General features: G+C 38.7%; 1 protein-coding gene across 3 annotated transcripts in view; it reads right to left on the reverse strand.

Annotated features, from left to right (window-relative positions):
- The window catches only part of robo1 (roundabout guidance receptor 1), a 697,225-nt gene that overhangs the window by 661,297 nt on the left and 22,134 nt on the right, over positions 1-13,794 (reverse strand). For all 3 annotated transcript variants that reach the window (XM_087340339.1, XM_087340340.1, XM_087340336.1), the window contains exon 2: positions 7,231-7,265. The gene's annotated coding sequence lies outside the window, so the exon portion shown is untranslated. The remainder of the gene's footprint in view (positions 1-7,230; positions 7,266-13,794) is intronic.

Here is a 13,794-nt window from a genome sequence, read left to right on the forward strand (position 1 = left end):
AAGGCACACGCGTCCAGGCCGGCAGTCATTCTATTTTTTGATGATTTAATGAAATTAGAATACACATTTTCTAAGCAGGCAACTGAACGTACAAACAATTAAAAGGAAGCCGACCTCGAGAATATTTTGGTACTTTTCTGAAATGAAAACTGTTTGAAACAAATAAAAACCACGAGTTTCGGACAGAATCTACAAAGCCCAATTTCCTACTGCAGAAATACAGTCCCACGTATGTACGAAGTGCGAACGGAACGTTTCCAGACTGTGTCAATAGAGGGCGAACCGGATGTAGTACGAGCTTCTGCCGCTAGGGGGTGCGGCCTACATTCATAGTGAATCATCGAATTAGCATTTGTTTCTTAGTTACGGGCGTTTTGGTAGTGCATTACACCGACCCTCCTGCGATTTCGGAATGGCGTGTGCATCAAATTTTGCCAAAGACTCGCCAAAACGGCTACGGAAACCTATGAAATGCTAAAGCAAGCATTTGGGGAGTCCGCAATGGGTCGTGCACAAACCTTTGTGTGGCATTCACGTTTTAAAAATGGCCGAACCTCTGTCGATGATGACGAGCGTTCTGGACGACCATCTTCGAGCACAACGCCCGAAAACGTTACGAAGATTCGGCAGGCCATTCACGAAGATCGACGTCGTACCATCAACGACTTGTGCGACACTACTTCGAGGGTGATGGATGAATTTAATACCTGAGATAAGTGTACGGGATTTTATACGCGCAGTCTGGAAACCTTTCGATCGCACCTCGTATCTTGTTTATATTTGAAGATGGCTGTCTACTGGGTTGTTGCTCTGTGTAGTCTGGCAGAAGTTTACCGACGTTTCAGAGGTCATGCTGCCTCGATGATCATCGCCCTGATGACGGAGGCAGTATGACCTCTAAAACGTCGGTAAAATTCTACCAGACTATACGGCGCTACAACCCAGAAGACTGCCATCTTCAGTAGACTTTAATAGTTCACATATTAAAGTTGTATAATACCGTTATAAAAAGTTTCCTTACGAATAAAATCAACAGCAGTAATATTTATAAAAAGAATTTTAAGTTGGCGAATCAAATATACAAAAATACGATGAACAGTGATAATCTGTTTTGACCAGTCCGATTACAAAATCCCACAATTTATTTTTATAAAACCTGTACATAGAGTAAAATTGTTAGGAACCTAACGGAATAAGAATGATATGTTGTATGTCGCTACGAAGAACCAAATTTCGTTTAGCCAATATTGACTGATTGAAATAGTTTACTGAATTATATCGCTAGAAACCGTTTTAATACTGATTTGTTTCAATAATACATATTTGGAAATTAACTGTATAATAATTTTTGTTACCATTATCGAATTTCTAACACACTTCGCAGAGCTGTATTGAAGTTGGATAAGCCTTACAGCTCCCAGCATGCAATGTAGTGTTGGCACTCAAACGTGACTCTTGAATTCATTCTCCACTTAGAATTTCTAGGCGGGACATTGCTGTAAACAGGCAACCCTTCACCACGTTCACTCTGACCTCTCTCTCATGTGTAAGGACCGTGATATATCTGGATTATACTGAAAGTATGTTTTATCTCATTGTACATTCACGAGTGTAACCAGAATTTGAATACGGTGGCAGAGGCACTGTCCAACGCCTTAAATATTCAGAATGTTGTCGTTTAAAATTAAGATTAAAGAAACTTATTCTAAAACTTCAGATATCCGAGACACTAAGAACACAGGTTTCGGAATCTGCGGTGTATAAAATGCTTCAGTGTGGACGAAGAGACACAGTTAGTATGTATTTAGGATTTAAGGTTTTCACAGCGGTGAGTATGAAGATTTCTGTCTTCTGGGTTGTTGCGCTGTGTAGTCTGGTCGATGTTTACCAACGTTTCAGAGGTCAAACTGCCTCCGTCATCAGGGCGGTGAGTATGAAGATTTCTGTCTTCTGGGTTGTTGCGCTGTGTAGTCTGGTCGATGTTTACCAACGTTTCAGAGGTCATACTGCCTCCGTCATCAGGGCGGTGAGTATGAAGATTTCTGTCTTCTGGGTTGTTGCGCTGTGTAGTCTGGTCGATGTTTACCAACGTTTCAGAGATCATACTACCTCCGTCATCAGGGCGATTAGTATGAAGATTTCTGTCTTCTGGGTTGTTGCGCTGTGTAGTCTGGTTGATGTTAACCAACGTTTCAGAGATTATACTACCTCCGTCATCAGGGCGATTAGTATGAAGATTTCTGTATTCTGGGTTGTTGCGCTATGTAGTCTGGTCGATGTTTACCAACGTATCAGAGGTCATACTGCCTCCATCATCAGGGCGATGAGTGTGAAGATTTCTGTCTTCTGGGTTGTTGCGCTGTGTAGTCTGGTAGCTGTTTACCAACGTTTCAGAGATCATACTGCCTCCATCATCAGGACGATGAGTACAAAGATTTCTGTCTTCTGGGTTGTTACGCTGTGTAGTCTGGGAGACGTTTACCAACTTTTCAGAGGTCATGCTCCCGCCTTCATCAGGGCGATCGCTTTATGATTGACCTTAGTCAGTTATGTGCTGGGTATGGGCTAGACCAGTGGTATTCAACCTGGGGTTCGCGTACCCCCGGGGGTACGCGAAGACATCTTAGGGGGTACATGAAATATTTCAAAAAAAAAATTATGATAAACACTGATTAATCAGTAATGTAATTTGTTTAATTTATTTTAGATGTAGATTATATACTATGTATAACTTAAATTATACACCAACAACTTTGGGGGTACAAACTTAAAGAGAAATTATATCTGGGGGTATGCAAACAAAAAAGGTTGAATACCATCGGTCTAAACGACCCCTTTTTAATCATCAATAAAGATAGGTTTCATTTCCTTCACCAGTACTTTCAGAAGGGCTTTTGGAGCTCACACATTTTCTTATTTAACGGGTGCAGGGTGTATGCGGCCACAGCATTAAGATGACCCGAAGAATTCGCAGATTATCACCTCAGCTCTCCCTAAGTCTTCAAGGCATGGTGTTTACACACAGGACCCCACCAGGGACAACTTCACAATCGTTACCTTACAGCATCACTGGCACAAACATGGCTACCGTGCGAATCTCTGAGGGTAGACAGGTAGACCCTTACTAGTGTTTCTCTTGACACAGTTCTATTATCTTGAGCAACTTTAAAGAGCTGGAAGTTTATATATCCTTTCGTTAACGCATATATGAAATGTAAAATAATGCATACACAGTTTGGTCGGAATGTCTGACATCAACAGAATATTTACGATAATCTAGCAAGAATAATATTAAAATGGATCTTCTCGTAACAGGGTGGGAGAATATGAACCGGATTCATTTGGCTAAGGATATAGAACATTCTCGGGCTTTTGTGAGCACGGAAATGAACCTTAGGTGTTCCATAAAATCTAAAGAATTTTCTAACTAGCTAAGTGACTATTCTCAAGAATAACTTTGATCCATGGAGATCGAAATTTGTGACGTACTATGGCCATGGATCATTTCCAGTAAGAGAATAACAAACGATTTATTAAAGAAAATTCCTACAACATTTGGTATGGCAAGTATTAATAAACGCGTATCCTTTATAATTTTTTATTATCAATAAATAAAGAGGGACTGCTGTAACGTAAAAATTTATATCTAAGACAGTTCTGGTACATTATTTTTGCATTAGAAACTGCAGCAAAACTTCGTATTAGACGTTCCACGAGCCTCTACATACAAGATGGATGCAGTTGAAACATTTAAATATGTTCTTGTTGTCGATATTGTTCGATTATTGTTCGATATAAGCCCCGAATTATCAAGAAAAAATGACAACCGAGAAATAAATGACGACATCAGAAGTGACAGCATTTAATTATAATGCATTCCTGCGTGTTACCAAACAGGCGTGTTCGTTTGTTTCTATCATTCATCTGTGCCGTCCTTTCATGATAATGGCGGCATAATTGATGAAAGAATCACGTCTCACAGGCTTCAACTGTTTCCTCCCCGTTCGGTATAAAACTTTGTTCCCATACGTTCGTACGTACACGCGGCATGTACAAGAGAAAACCTCGTGTTCGGTTATTCGGTATGTACACTCTAAAATACTTAAAATTTATATGAGTACACCGAGGCGTTTATCGGAAGTGAATTCTCAGTAAACGCATAGTTTTCCTTGAACCTCGCTGAAACATACACAATTTTGCTCCCAGCTCTGTCGCCCTGAGGGTAGAAGTAGGATACAGGTTCCCTAATTTTATACCTTGCGCCCCCCTCAAAACGTTTCATAAATTTCACGCCCCCCCCCCTTCCAGAACAAGTGCAAGCAAACAGATTTGACATACAATTTAGCTATGAGTATACATTTTTTATAATTTAGTTTATATTATTCAATGAATTTAATTTAAAAAAACTGTAATAAAATATACGCTCGCTTCGTACCTGGATTAGTGGGATGGATGTGGTTTCTTCTGTGAACATAACCTATCATACTGAGGTTGGAGTATAAGCCGGGATAGCTCAGTCAGTATAGTGACTAGCTACGGGCTGGACGACCGGGGTTCGATCCCCGACGGGCAGAGGATTTTTCCTCTAGTCTCTGCGTCCAGACCGGCTCTGGGGCCCACCCAGCCTCCTCTACAATGGGTACCGGGGTCCTTTCCCGGGGGTAAGGCCGGCCGGGGCGTGATGCTGACCACTCATCCCCATCTAGTGCCGAGGTCAAGGAAGAGAGGTGCTATACGTCCACTCACCCCAAACGCCTACATGGCGTATAGTGGGACAAACTTTACTTTTACTGAGGTTGGAGTTTTGAAATGGCCGCTCTAAGAACGTTTTGCAAGTTAATCGTAGGTATAATTAGACTTATATTGCCGTTTACTTCCTAAAACCGCCGATGCTCTACGAGTCTGAATTCTACAGCACTGTAAGACAAATAAACTGCCTCAACCAAGCAAAGGATGTTAAATATGTTTCTCCATATTTCGTTAAAAAAAGTTTTTCATAAAAACAAAACCCCCCACCAGAAAACCACTCCCCCCCAGGGGGCGCGCCCCACACTTTGGGAACCTCTGGTATATATGATTCCGTCTCTTCGGCACAATTTCGGTATTCCTTCCAAGGCTACATGGTTCGACCCCAGACAGTGTCTTATGGCTGTGAATGCGTAAACTTGATTGAAATTTCTGTTTATGGCCCAGAACAAGAGACTTTTTGGTCACAATAATTAACATTTTTGATTTCAAAATAACACAGTTTTGTAGAACACATTCATAACTGCAGACTATCTAGAGAAAACATTGTACGAGGAAGAGATGGTTGGTCGTTTGATTATTTGGTCAGGTACCGTGTTACTAAGTGTATTAGTTTCTTTGTTGTGTTAAGTGGGAGAGGTACATAAGTCATCCATCGTAGAACAGATTCAATAGTTAGCTAATAGGCTTTGTGCTTTGGGTTCATATTATTACAGGAATCAACTAAATAATCATCTAAATGGAGGAGAGTCCTGGAGAAGCTGACAGTAGCTCAACCAGTCAAGAAAATCCCCTACTTTCATGGAATCGGATGTTTCATTACCGTGTTCACAAAAGCCCACTACTGGCTACTGAGTCCACACCTTCACACCCAATTCCATAAGATGTATTTTAATATTATTCTGTCATCTACGTCTAGGTCTTCAAGACTGATTTTTCCCTTCAAGCTTTAGAACCAAAATTTTGAAAGCATTTCTCACCTGACCATTTCATGTTAAAAGGAGCTCCCTGCTTAGTCCCTTTTGAGTTGATTATCAATAATTTGGGGAGATAAATTGTCACGTTCAACATATACGAATAAATACAATAATAATAATAAAAATAAATACAATAATAATAAAAAAAAATCTTTCAGAATTTTATAGCAACTAGGAAGTTTAGTATGTTAAATTTTTCTCACCAAAAGTAACTCTGATAAGATCAGACACACCACCACCAGATGTCCTACGCTACGTTTAGAATTAACAGCGCGTAAGAATCTGCAATATATATATGAAGTGTACAGATAAACCTCCTGTAGTTATACTACGTGCTACGTTCCACTGATGTGATTTTAGTCCATTATACGATGTTTTGTTTTAATTGTTTCACTGCAAGTTTACAATAGTTTTACGATGTTGTACCAAAATAAATCATACCTTATTCTTGTTCTAAACCAACAGATGACAAGATTTAACCCCAGATGAAGACATAAATGTCCCGAATATTTTATAGCTGCAGCCTGAGACAATTGCTCAGGTTCTATAGGGTGTGCAAAAATTAAGTCATCAGAGAAAGTAAAATTAACTTTTAGATCTGTATCTACTGCTTATTTTCAGAGAAACGAAAATATAGCTAAGGGACTAACACATTTACAATAAAATATATTTTTATTAATTCTAACTCACTTTCTCCCAACATTCGTATGTTAAAAATTAACGATTAAGATTACGTAGTGTGTAAATGTAAACTGGTTCCTTCTACACTAGAACTGTTATTAAAATATCGGCATATAGCAAAAATTATATAAAATATAGTAAGAATTCCATATATGACAGCACATTTAAAGTTGTTTAACTGTAACTGTTTGCCTGAACTATATAAAAAGAAGTCAGCGCAGATTTCTAGCTTACATTTTCAGCGTCAATTCTTACGTAACACGAAAACTCGTTCAGCGAAAAAAAAAAGTTTCGCTACCGTAACTGTAGGACAAGAAATGATGATGTTAGCACTACAAAATCGAATAAATGGGCAAAAGTAATTCCAATGCCAATCGCGATTTTCATGAACTACTGTTTGAATGAACTGAGTTTTTTAACTTCCTAACAGCTGATTTGTTCGCATCTATGTTCAGTAGCATTCAATTGTTAAATTATTGTGAATCAAATAACTTTAATAAAGTTCGCCTGATAAGATTATATGTTCTTCTTCCGTCTCACACGACCAAGTCTCACTTCCATGTTAGTGGTCCACAGAATATCCACTACTGATAATTATATACCACATACTTAACCTATAAAAAAACTTCTGTAGATATAATTCTTTTTTTTTACTTTGTGAAATGGCCTAATAGTTATAATTTTTATTTTAAACTAAACTTTTTAACCTATAGCATCACTTTCTCGTCTGTTTGTACAAGCAGTCCACAGTTACTTCGAGCAAATTAAAAATATAAATTACATAACATAATTTAGAATATAAACAAACATAAATTATACGACTTACGTGTATGAAGATGTTCTCCTTGTATCGAAATCCCTCTGTAATAATAAAAGCAAACAGTGTGTGAGAAAACGTTTGAGAACATTGAAATATAATATCGTAATTACTTATGTCAGCCTGTTACATATTCATTAAGTTTAAAATGTTATCATGGCATTACTAACTCACTGTAAGATGTCGCAATTATTACAATACTAGTCTAGTTTATGATACGTCTTACAGGAACTCTCAGTTGAAACATAATCTCTGTTACAATTTTTGAATTTTTAAAAATATGTACGTTTTAAGCATGTAAGTATATATTTTAATTTCCCTAGCTGTATGATTGCTTGTAGGCTTATGTCAGTAATTCAGATTTTTGAAATTTAGATGTGCAATTTTAGCGTAAGTTTTTAAGTTATTTAGCCTTCAAATTTTTTATTTATTTTACTGACTGCTTGGCTGCTATGTTTCTGGAACTCCCAGAACAGAATTTGAGTTAAACATTAATCGTAATTGAGTTCTGATAGTTTATGGATATGTTATATAGATGTATGTGTGGACTGAACTTGATTACGACAGGTACAAATAACAGGCTTTTGTGAACTTGGTAATGAACATTAGGATGAGGATTATACAACTTCATCGTTTTAAAGCACAGCTTTTTAAGGAAGACAATGAATTACGCAATTCGTTTGTTCTAAGTAAGTATTTTGAAAACGTAAATTATTGCAGGACCAATGTTAATTCGTTAATGAGCTTTTGTCGTCAGTCTCATATACTTCTTCTTACCGGCGTTCCTATGTTTTCAAATGGACGCCTGAGGTGCCCGTCCAAAGATATAAAGTCTTGGGACCAGCCCAAGCGACCATTTCTGACTGCCAGCAAAACCTAACACGGCCGTCCGCCGAGTGACAGATCCGTTTGTTAAGCACACCTGTCCACCACCTGACAACTTCTCTTCCTAGAAATCAGCCCACCCCCAAGTCTCAACCCTCTTTAACCCTAAGTAACACCGCCGCGCGTCCTGTGTACGTGTCCTGCATCCCTGAACGTAAAGGATTTCGGGGTCCCGGAACCTATTAGACCGGATGCGAAAGAAATGGGAACCTCTTCTCTGTGCTGTAAGTATACAGAGTGTCCCAGACGTTCCCGGCAACGGAAGAAACCTTGTTATTTCGCAAAATACTGAAAAATATAAATAGGGAAATTTATTATCTTCAGTTTTGAAATTTTTCACCTAGGACAAGCCGTTACGGCGAGACACTCTTTAAATTATCAATATCAGAAATTTTAAGTCACATACACAGCGGAAAACTGTGAAAACACACCATTCTTTCGCTGTCATGTCAAATTGGTAACATCGTAGTAATTTTAACTACTGATAATGTAAAGCATATCGCAGTTAAATGCTCGGCTAAGTTAAAAATTAAAGATGGCTGTCTTCTGGTTTGTTGAGCCGTGTAGTCTGGTAGAAGTTTACCGACGTTTCAGAGGTCCTAGCTGCCTCGATCATCAAGGCAATGAGTGAAGGCAGCAAGGACCTCTGAAACGTCGGTACACTTCAGACAGTCATCTTCAGACTCACTGCCGTGGAAACCTCAAACCCTACATGTTTAAAAATTAAAATTCTAGATATTAAAAACAAATTACTTTTTTCTGTAAGTTCTTAAATATTTTGATAAATTTCCCTGTGGATATGAACTTATGTAACACTCCGAATATATGCAGTAAGTCGGATTCCGTAGATGTCAGACCAGAATCGACACTTTAAAGCCGACTGATGTATCAGCATCAATTCGTCATCTGTGCAAGACTTCACAGCAACTTATTCAAGATTTAAAAGCCACGTGGGGATATATCCAGATTTTATGGTGGGGTGACTTCCTGAAAGCAATGGCTCGCTGTGCTACGACACAATTTTCTTGGTGAAATTTTCGCTGTTTTATGTCAGATGGTATTATGCAGAGATTTTATAGTTCCCGCATATGATACACCAGAGTTCGCAGACATAAACCTTACTAGTATTCCAAGAGTGCTGGCTATAATATCGCAAATTTTTTAACATAAAATTTGACCGGTGTCGATGGATCTCTTTTGCTTCTACTGTATCTTATAAGAATCCTCGTAGAGGTCCAGTGTTTTATTTTGCTTGATGCGACTGTACCGTGCTACGTAGAAATAATGTGTAAATCCTGTTTAGACGTTCAACATAACACAATGTATTCTTATCTCACTCAATAACGTGGGTTAACAACTAAAATTGATTTTAGATATCAGTGTCTTTCAGGGGCGTTCGCAGCTAATATGTGCAAGAGTACGCTTATTCATTTGTCCGTCCGTCTGTCGGCATGTGGCAACTGGAGAACCAATATACAGATTTGAATTAAATTTAGCACTGGGGAGTTTTACTAAAATTCGTCGATATATTTCAATTTTAGCTCAGATCTGACGACAATAACGATGACTTTACATGAAATTTTATGTTTCGTTTCTGCTTGCGGGGCTGACTGGGTAGGTTATCTCAGCGTGGAGGAATCCCTGCCAACCCCGTAAGCACTTAAGAGAATCGCCTGTGATTATGTCATTACCCAGCTAGACACTCAACCCACAACATTTTGGTCAACGACCTCAGTAACCTCTTGACACCACTGGTCTCTTTCACAAAGGTCAAAAGTCAACTACTAGCGAACACACAAGAATTGTTACACTAATCGTCTTTTTGCTAACTGGATTTTGAATAATGAGAAATATTTATTATTTATTTGTAGTGTTCTGTCTGACGACAGGTCCATATGAACAGGATCCTTCCATCCTTTTCTCGGACTGGAACTGGGACCTGTTCATATACGTTCTTGGCAGATGATCCAGAAGTGGTTTGCCATTGCCTTCTTCTGTGTGAGTGTGAATGGAGTAATTGTTGGGATGCCACGGAGAAACCGGGGAAGCCCCCGGAGGAAAACTCCGTGTTGCCTAGACCACGGCCTTGCCCAACACAAGTTATAAATTCGGGCACCGCCGGGAATCGAACCCGAGACCCCAGGATTACAAGGCCAGCGTTCTAACCGCTAGACCACCATGGCTGTTAATGAGAAATATATACCCAGAGAAATCTACACATCGAATTTTGTGATACAAAATCAGGAAATTTAAAGTCACACTCTTACATTATAATTATCTATACTTTAGCACAAATGCCCCCGACAGGGTCTTAGTAGTCATTTGATCTACTTGGACCAAAATTTCATTTCATATCATTCAGAAGAAAATAGCTAGTAAAATTTGAATAAATTTTCACGAATTTCCTCAAGCGTGTCTTATTTCTTGATAAATACAGTCACTGATCGGTGACCAAATTCTGCTTAATCGAGGGTAATGGCGCAGAAAGCCATGAATATCGTTGCGTCGCTCCGAACGCAACTGCGAACGTTTTATATGACAATAGGCGAAATCGTATCGACGCGTGTCAGCGGGCACTCGGCCAAGAATTGTCGCTTTCACAAGCAGCAAATGGCGCATTCAAACTTCATAGTATTCTGAAACTTGTTTGGGTACGTGTAAATCTGTGTCTGAGTTCAAAGGTTATCCCCCAAAATTTCCCCAGTTACATTTAACAGAATTTTTCTCTCCAGGGTTATTAACCCCGTCCTTCCAATTTCACGAAATGTGAGTAACAGCTATAAAGAAATATTCTGTTTCATCCGGAAAGACTAACTCAGTGTTAACGCATCTGACTCCTATTCGAATCCCGATTAGGAAAAAGTTATCATAACTGAAATTTTACATGATATTCTTCAGTACTTCCAGACAAATGACAGTACAACACAATGGCCGTTTGTCTTCATTTGTCCTAATATACCATTAATAATAATATTGATTTATTTAATTTATCTCATTCGAATTAAATGATACAGAGTCGTGAAATAACCACCTGCTGACTAAGAAATTACATGAAGACTAGAAATGAATACAATAAAGAGAAGAAAAAGAACTTAATTTTCGTCACTTGTAGTCCTACTTCGAAATCCTGGTGTCAGTCGACTGATCGATATCTGCACTCGAAATTGAATTTGGAGAGGTGCTATAGTAACGGACACAAAGCATTATTTCTGGTGTTGATTGCTGTCTGTTCGATGGAACGCTTGGGTTTCACTCTTCTGGAGTCTCTGTAGATGCTTTGTGACCTCATACTGTAGCGTTCGAAATGTAGATTAACCGCTCAAAAGCATCAGACACTACAGGGATAGGTTGTCGTCAAGAACATAACCCTACTTTGATCATCTTCCACGCTAATTTCACGTTTAACGTTAAAATAAACCAGGACCACTATTCCTGGTTCGTAGTCAGCTGTATTCGTCTTTTATTATTAGTTTGTGGGTTAATTAAAAATTATATTCAATATGAGAGAGAGAGAGAGAGAGAGAGAGAGAGAGAGAAAATGCATGATAAGTCAGAAAAATGCAGTCATGGTCCATTATTGCATTTGAGTCAAGAGACAAATAAACCACAAAGATATTCGGTGTAGGTAATGTTATCCCTACTCAAAAAATTATAAATTCTTGATTAAAAATCAAAAAAGTAACTATACCACATCTTTTGATTCTAATATTGTTAAATATGCAATAGTGTAAAACTACTTATTATAATTTTTGGCAATGCAGAAATGTCAGATAAATTTTAAAATAAACTGAACATCCCACGTAAAGAGTGTAAAATTACCAGAGAAATAATATCCATAATAATTCTCATTAGATTTAATCTGCTAACTAGCTAGCTTATTCTGTCGCGAAAAATCTTGTTTTAGCAGTTAACAGTTATCAACTGATCAAAAGATTTCAATTTGGGATCCGAAGCCAGTAACGTGATGATAAAACTCCGCCATTGGATAATATTAAGAGCCACGTCTGTCCAGTGCACATATTCATAACCGGTTTCAAATAAAATCCATTCAACATATTCTGATGGTGCGACCTTCGAGCATTAAATTTTAGTTTCAGCTACTACAGTCCTACAGCCAGTGACATCTATCGAACGTCTTGTCAGATAAAATTAAATAGAAACCTCTTCATTAATCTGTATCAACAACAGCGAAGAAAAGCAATAACATATAGGAAGCCTAGTCAAGTAAATGAAAAACGACGTTCACTATGAGTTCGACAGTTATCGCTGACATGGATCACTTGTTACAGGTGAACGTATACTGAGCCATTCTAATTGTACTTTGCTGAAAACTGGCCAATCGCGATGCCTCTGGGTGGTCCGGCATTTACGGACAGGATGTCACACTACAGATCTGTCTTTTATCACCGTCAATTAAACGGATTGGCTCCAGACGAAATGACAAACTGTATGGAATTCTGAACAGGCAGATAATTTTGCAAGCAACTTCCGTAAGTTGTGTTCGTTTTATTAACGGATGCCGATAATATTACCGTTTTACTATGTAAGGCATATATGAGTTAAACTGCACAAACACAGTGGTTGAATTTCAATTTTAGAATGGAAATAAGTTACAGTCTCGCTGTGTGCGCGTACAGCAGGTGACTGAAACTCATTGGCTCATGAAGGCACGTGACATTAGATGCGCAGTAGCGTCCGTCGTTCGTGTCGCGCATTTTGAACAAAGAATGCACGTTACAAAGTTCACATCAAAACAAGGCTCCGTGTTCTTTAATATAAAATATTTGTGTCGCCTTAAGGATAAGCACTTTCAATGTCGTAAGGTAGAGAGATGAATTAAAATAAGAAATTATGACATTACACGATGAACAACTTTCAACTGTCTTCTAGAACTTACATCTTCGAAGACTGCTACGTGATATTTGATCATAAATGTTTTACGGAAGCCGTTAACAAGTTGGCGACATGAAACATGAAGAAGGAAACATTAATGGCCAAGCTACATAGAGTGGGGCAGCGTTCGTTCATAATTTTTAAGACAGATTAGTCGACCGTAAAAAGTAAAGTGAAGTTTGTCCCACTATACGCCATGTAGGCGCTTGGGGGGAGTGAAGGTATAGCTCCTGTCTTTCTTGACCTCGGCACTAGATGGGGGTGAGTGGTCAGAATCACGCCCCGGCCGGCTTTACCCCCGGGAAAGGACCCCGGTACCCATTGTAGAGGAGGCTGTGTGGGCCCCAGAGCCGGTCTGGACGCAGAGGCTAGAGAAAAAAATCCTCTGCCCCCGTCGGGGATCGAACCCCGGTCGTCCAGCCCGTAGCTAGTCACTATACTGACTGAGCTATCCCGGCTCACCATTAGTCGACCGTAGTTTATTAAAATTTATTCAAAGTAATGCGAATTTATAGACAAGTGTTTGCCAGTGTTGTGAAACATTATAATAAAATTATTTCCTAAAAGTAACACCCATCAGATTTCTTCCATCAGTTTTGACGCTCTGATGCACTAGATTCATAATATTTTTCATGACACGCAGTAACACTAATTTCTTCAAAAATTCTGTTTGAGACCGACATTCTGACTTTAAGGTAGTTTCAAATGCAATTTATGAAGACTAGCTTCGATCCAATACCGCATGATTTATTTACACTACCAGACAATTCAAAATGAGCTTCTTACATTAGGAAG

Source organism: Zootermopsis nevadensis, unplaced genomic scaffold, assembly GCF_977971745.1.
Source record: "Zootermopsis nevadensis isolate Lab colony 2312 unplaced genomic scaffold, Znev_1.0 Znev_ptg000061l, whole genome shotgun sequence".
Taxonomy (NCBI): domain Eukaryota; kingdom Metazoa; phylum Arthropoda; class Insecta; order Blattodea; family Termopsidae; genus Zootermopsis; species Zootermopsis nevadensis.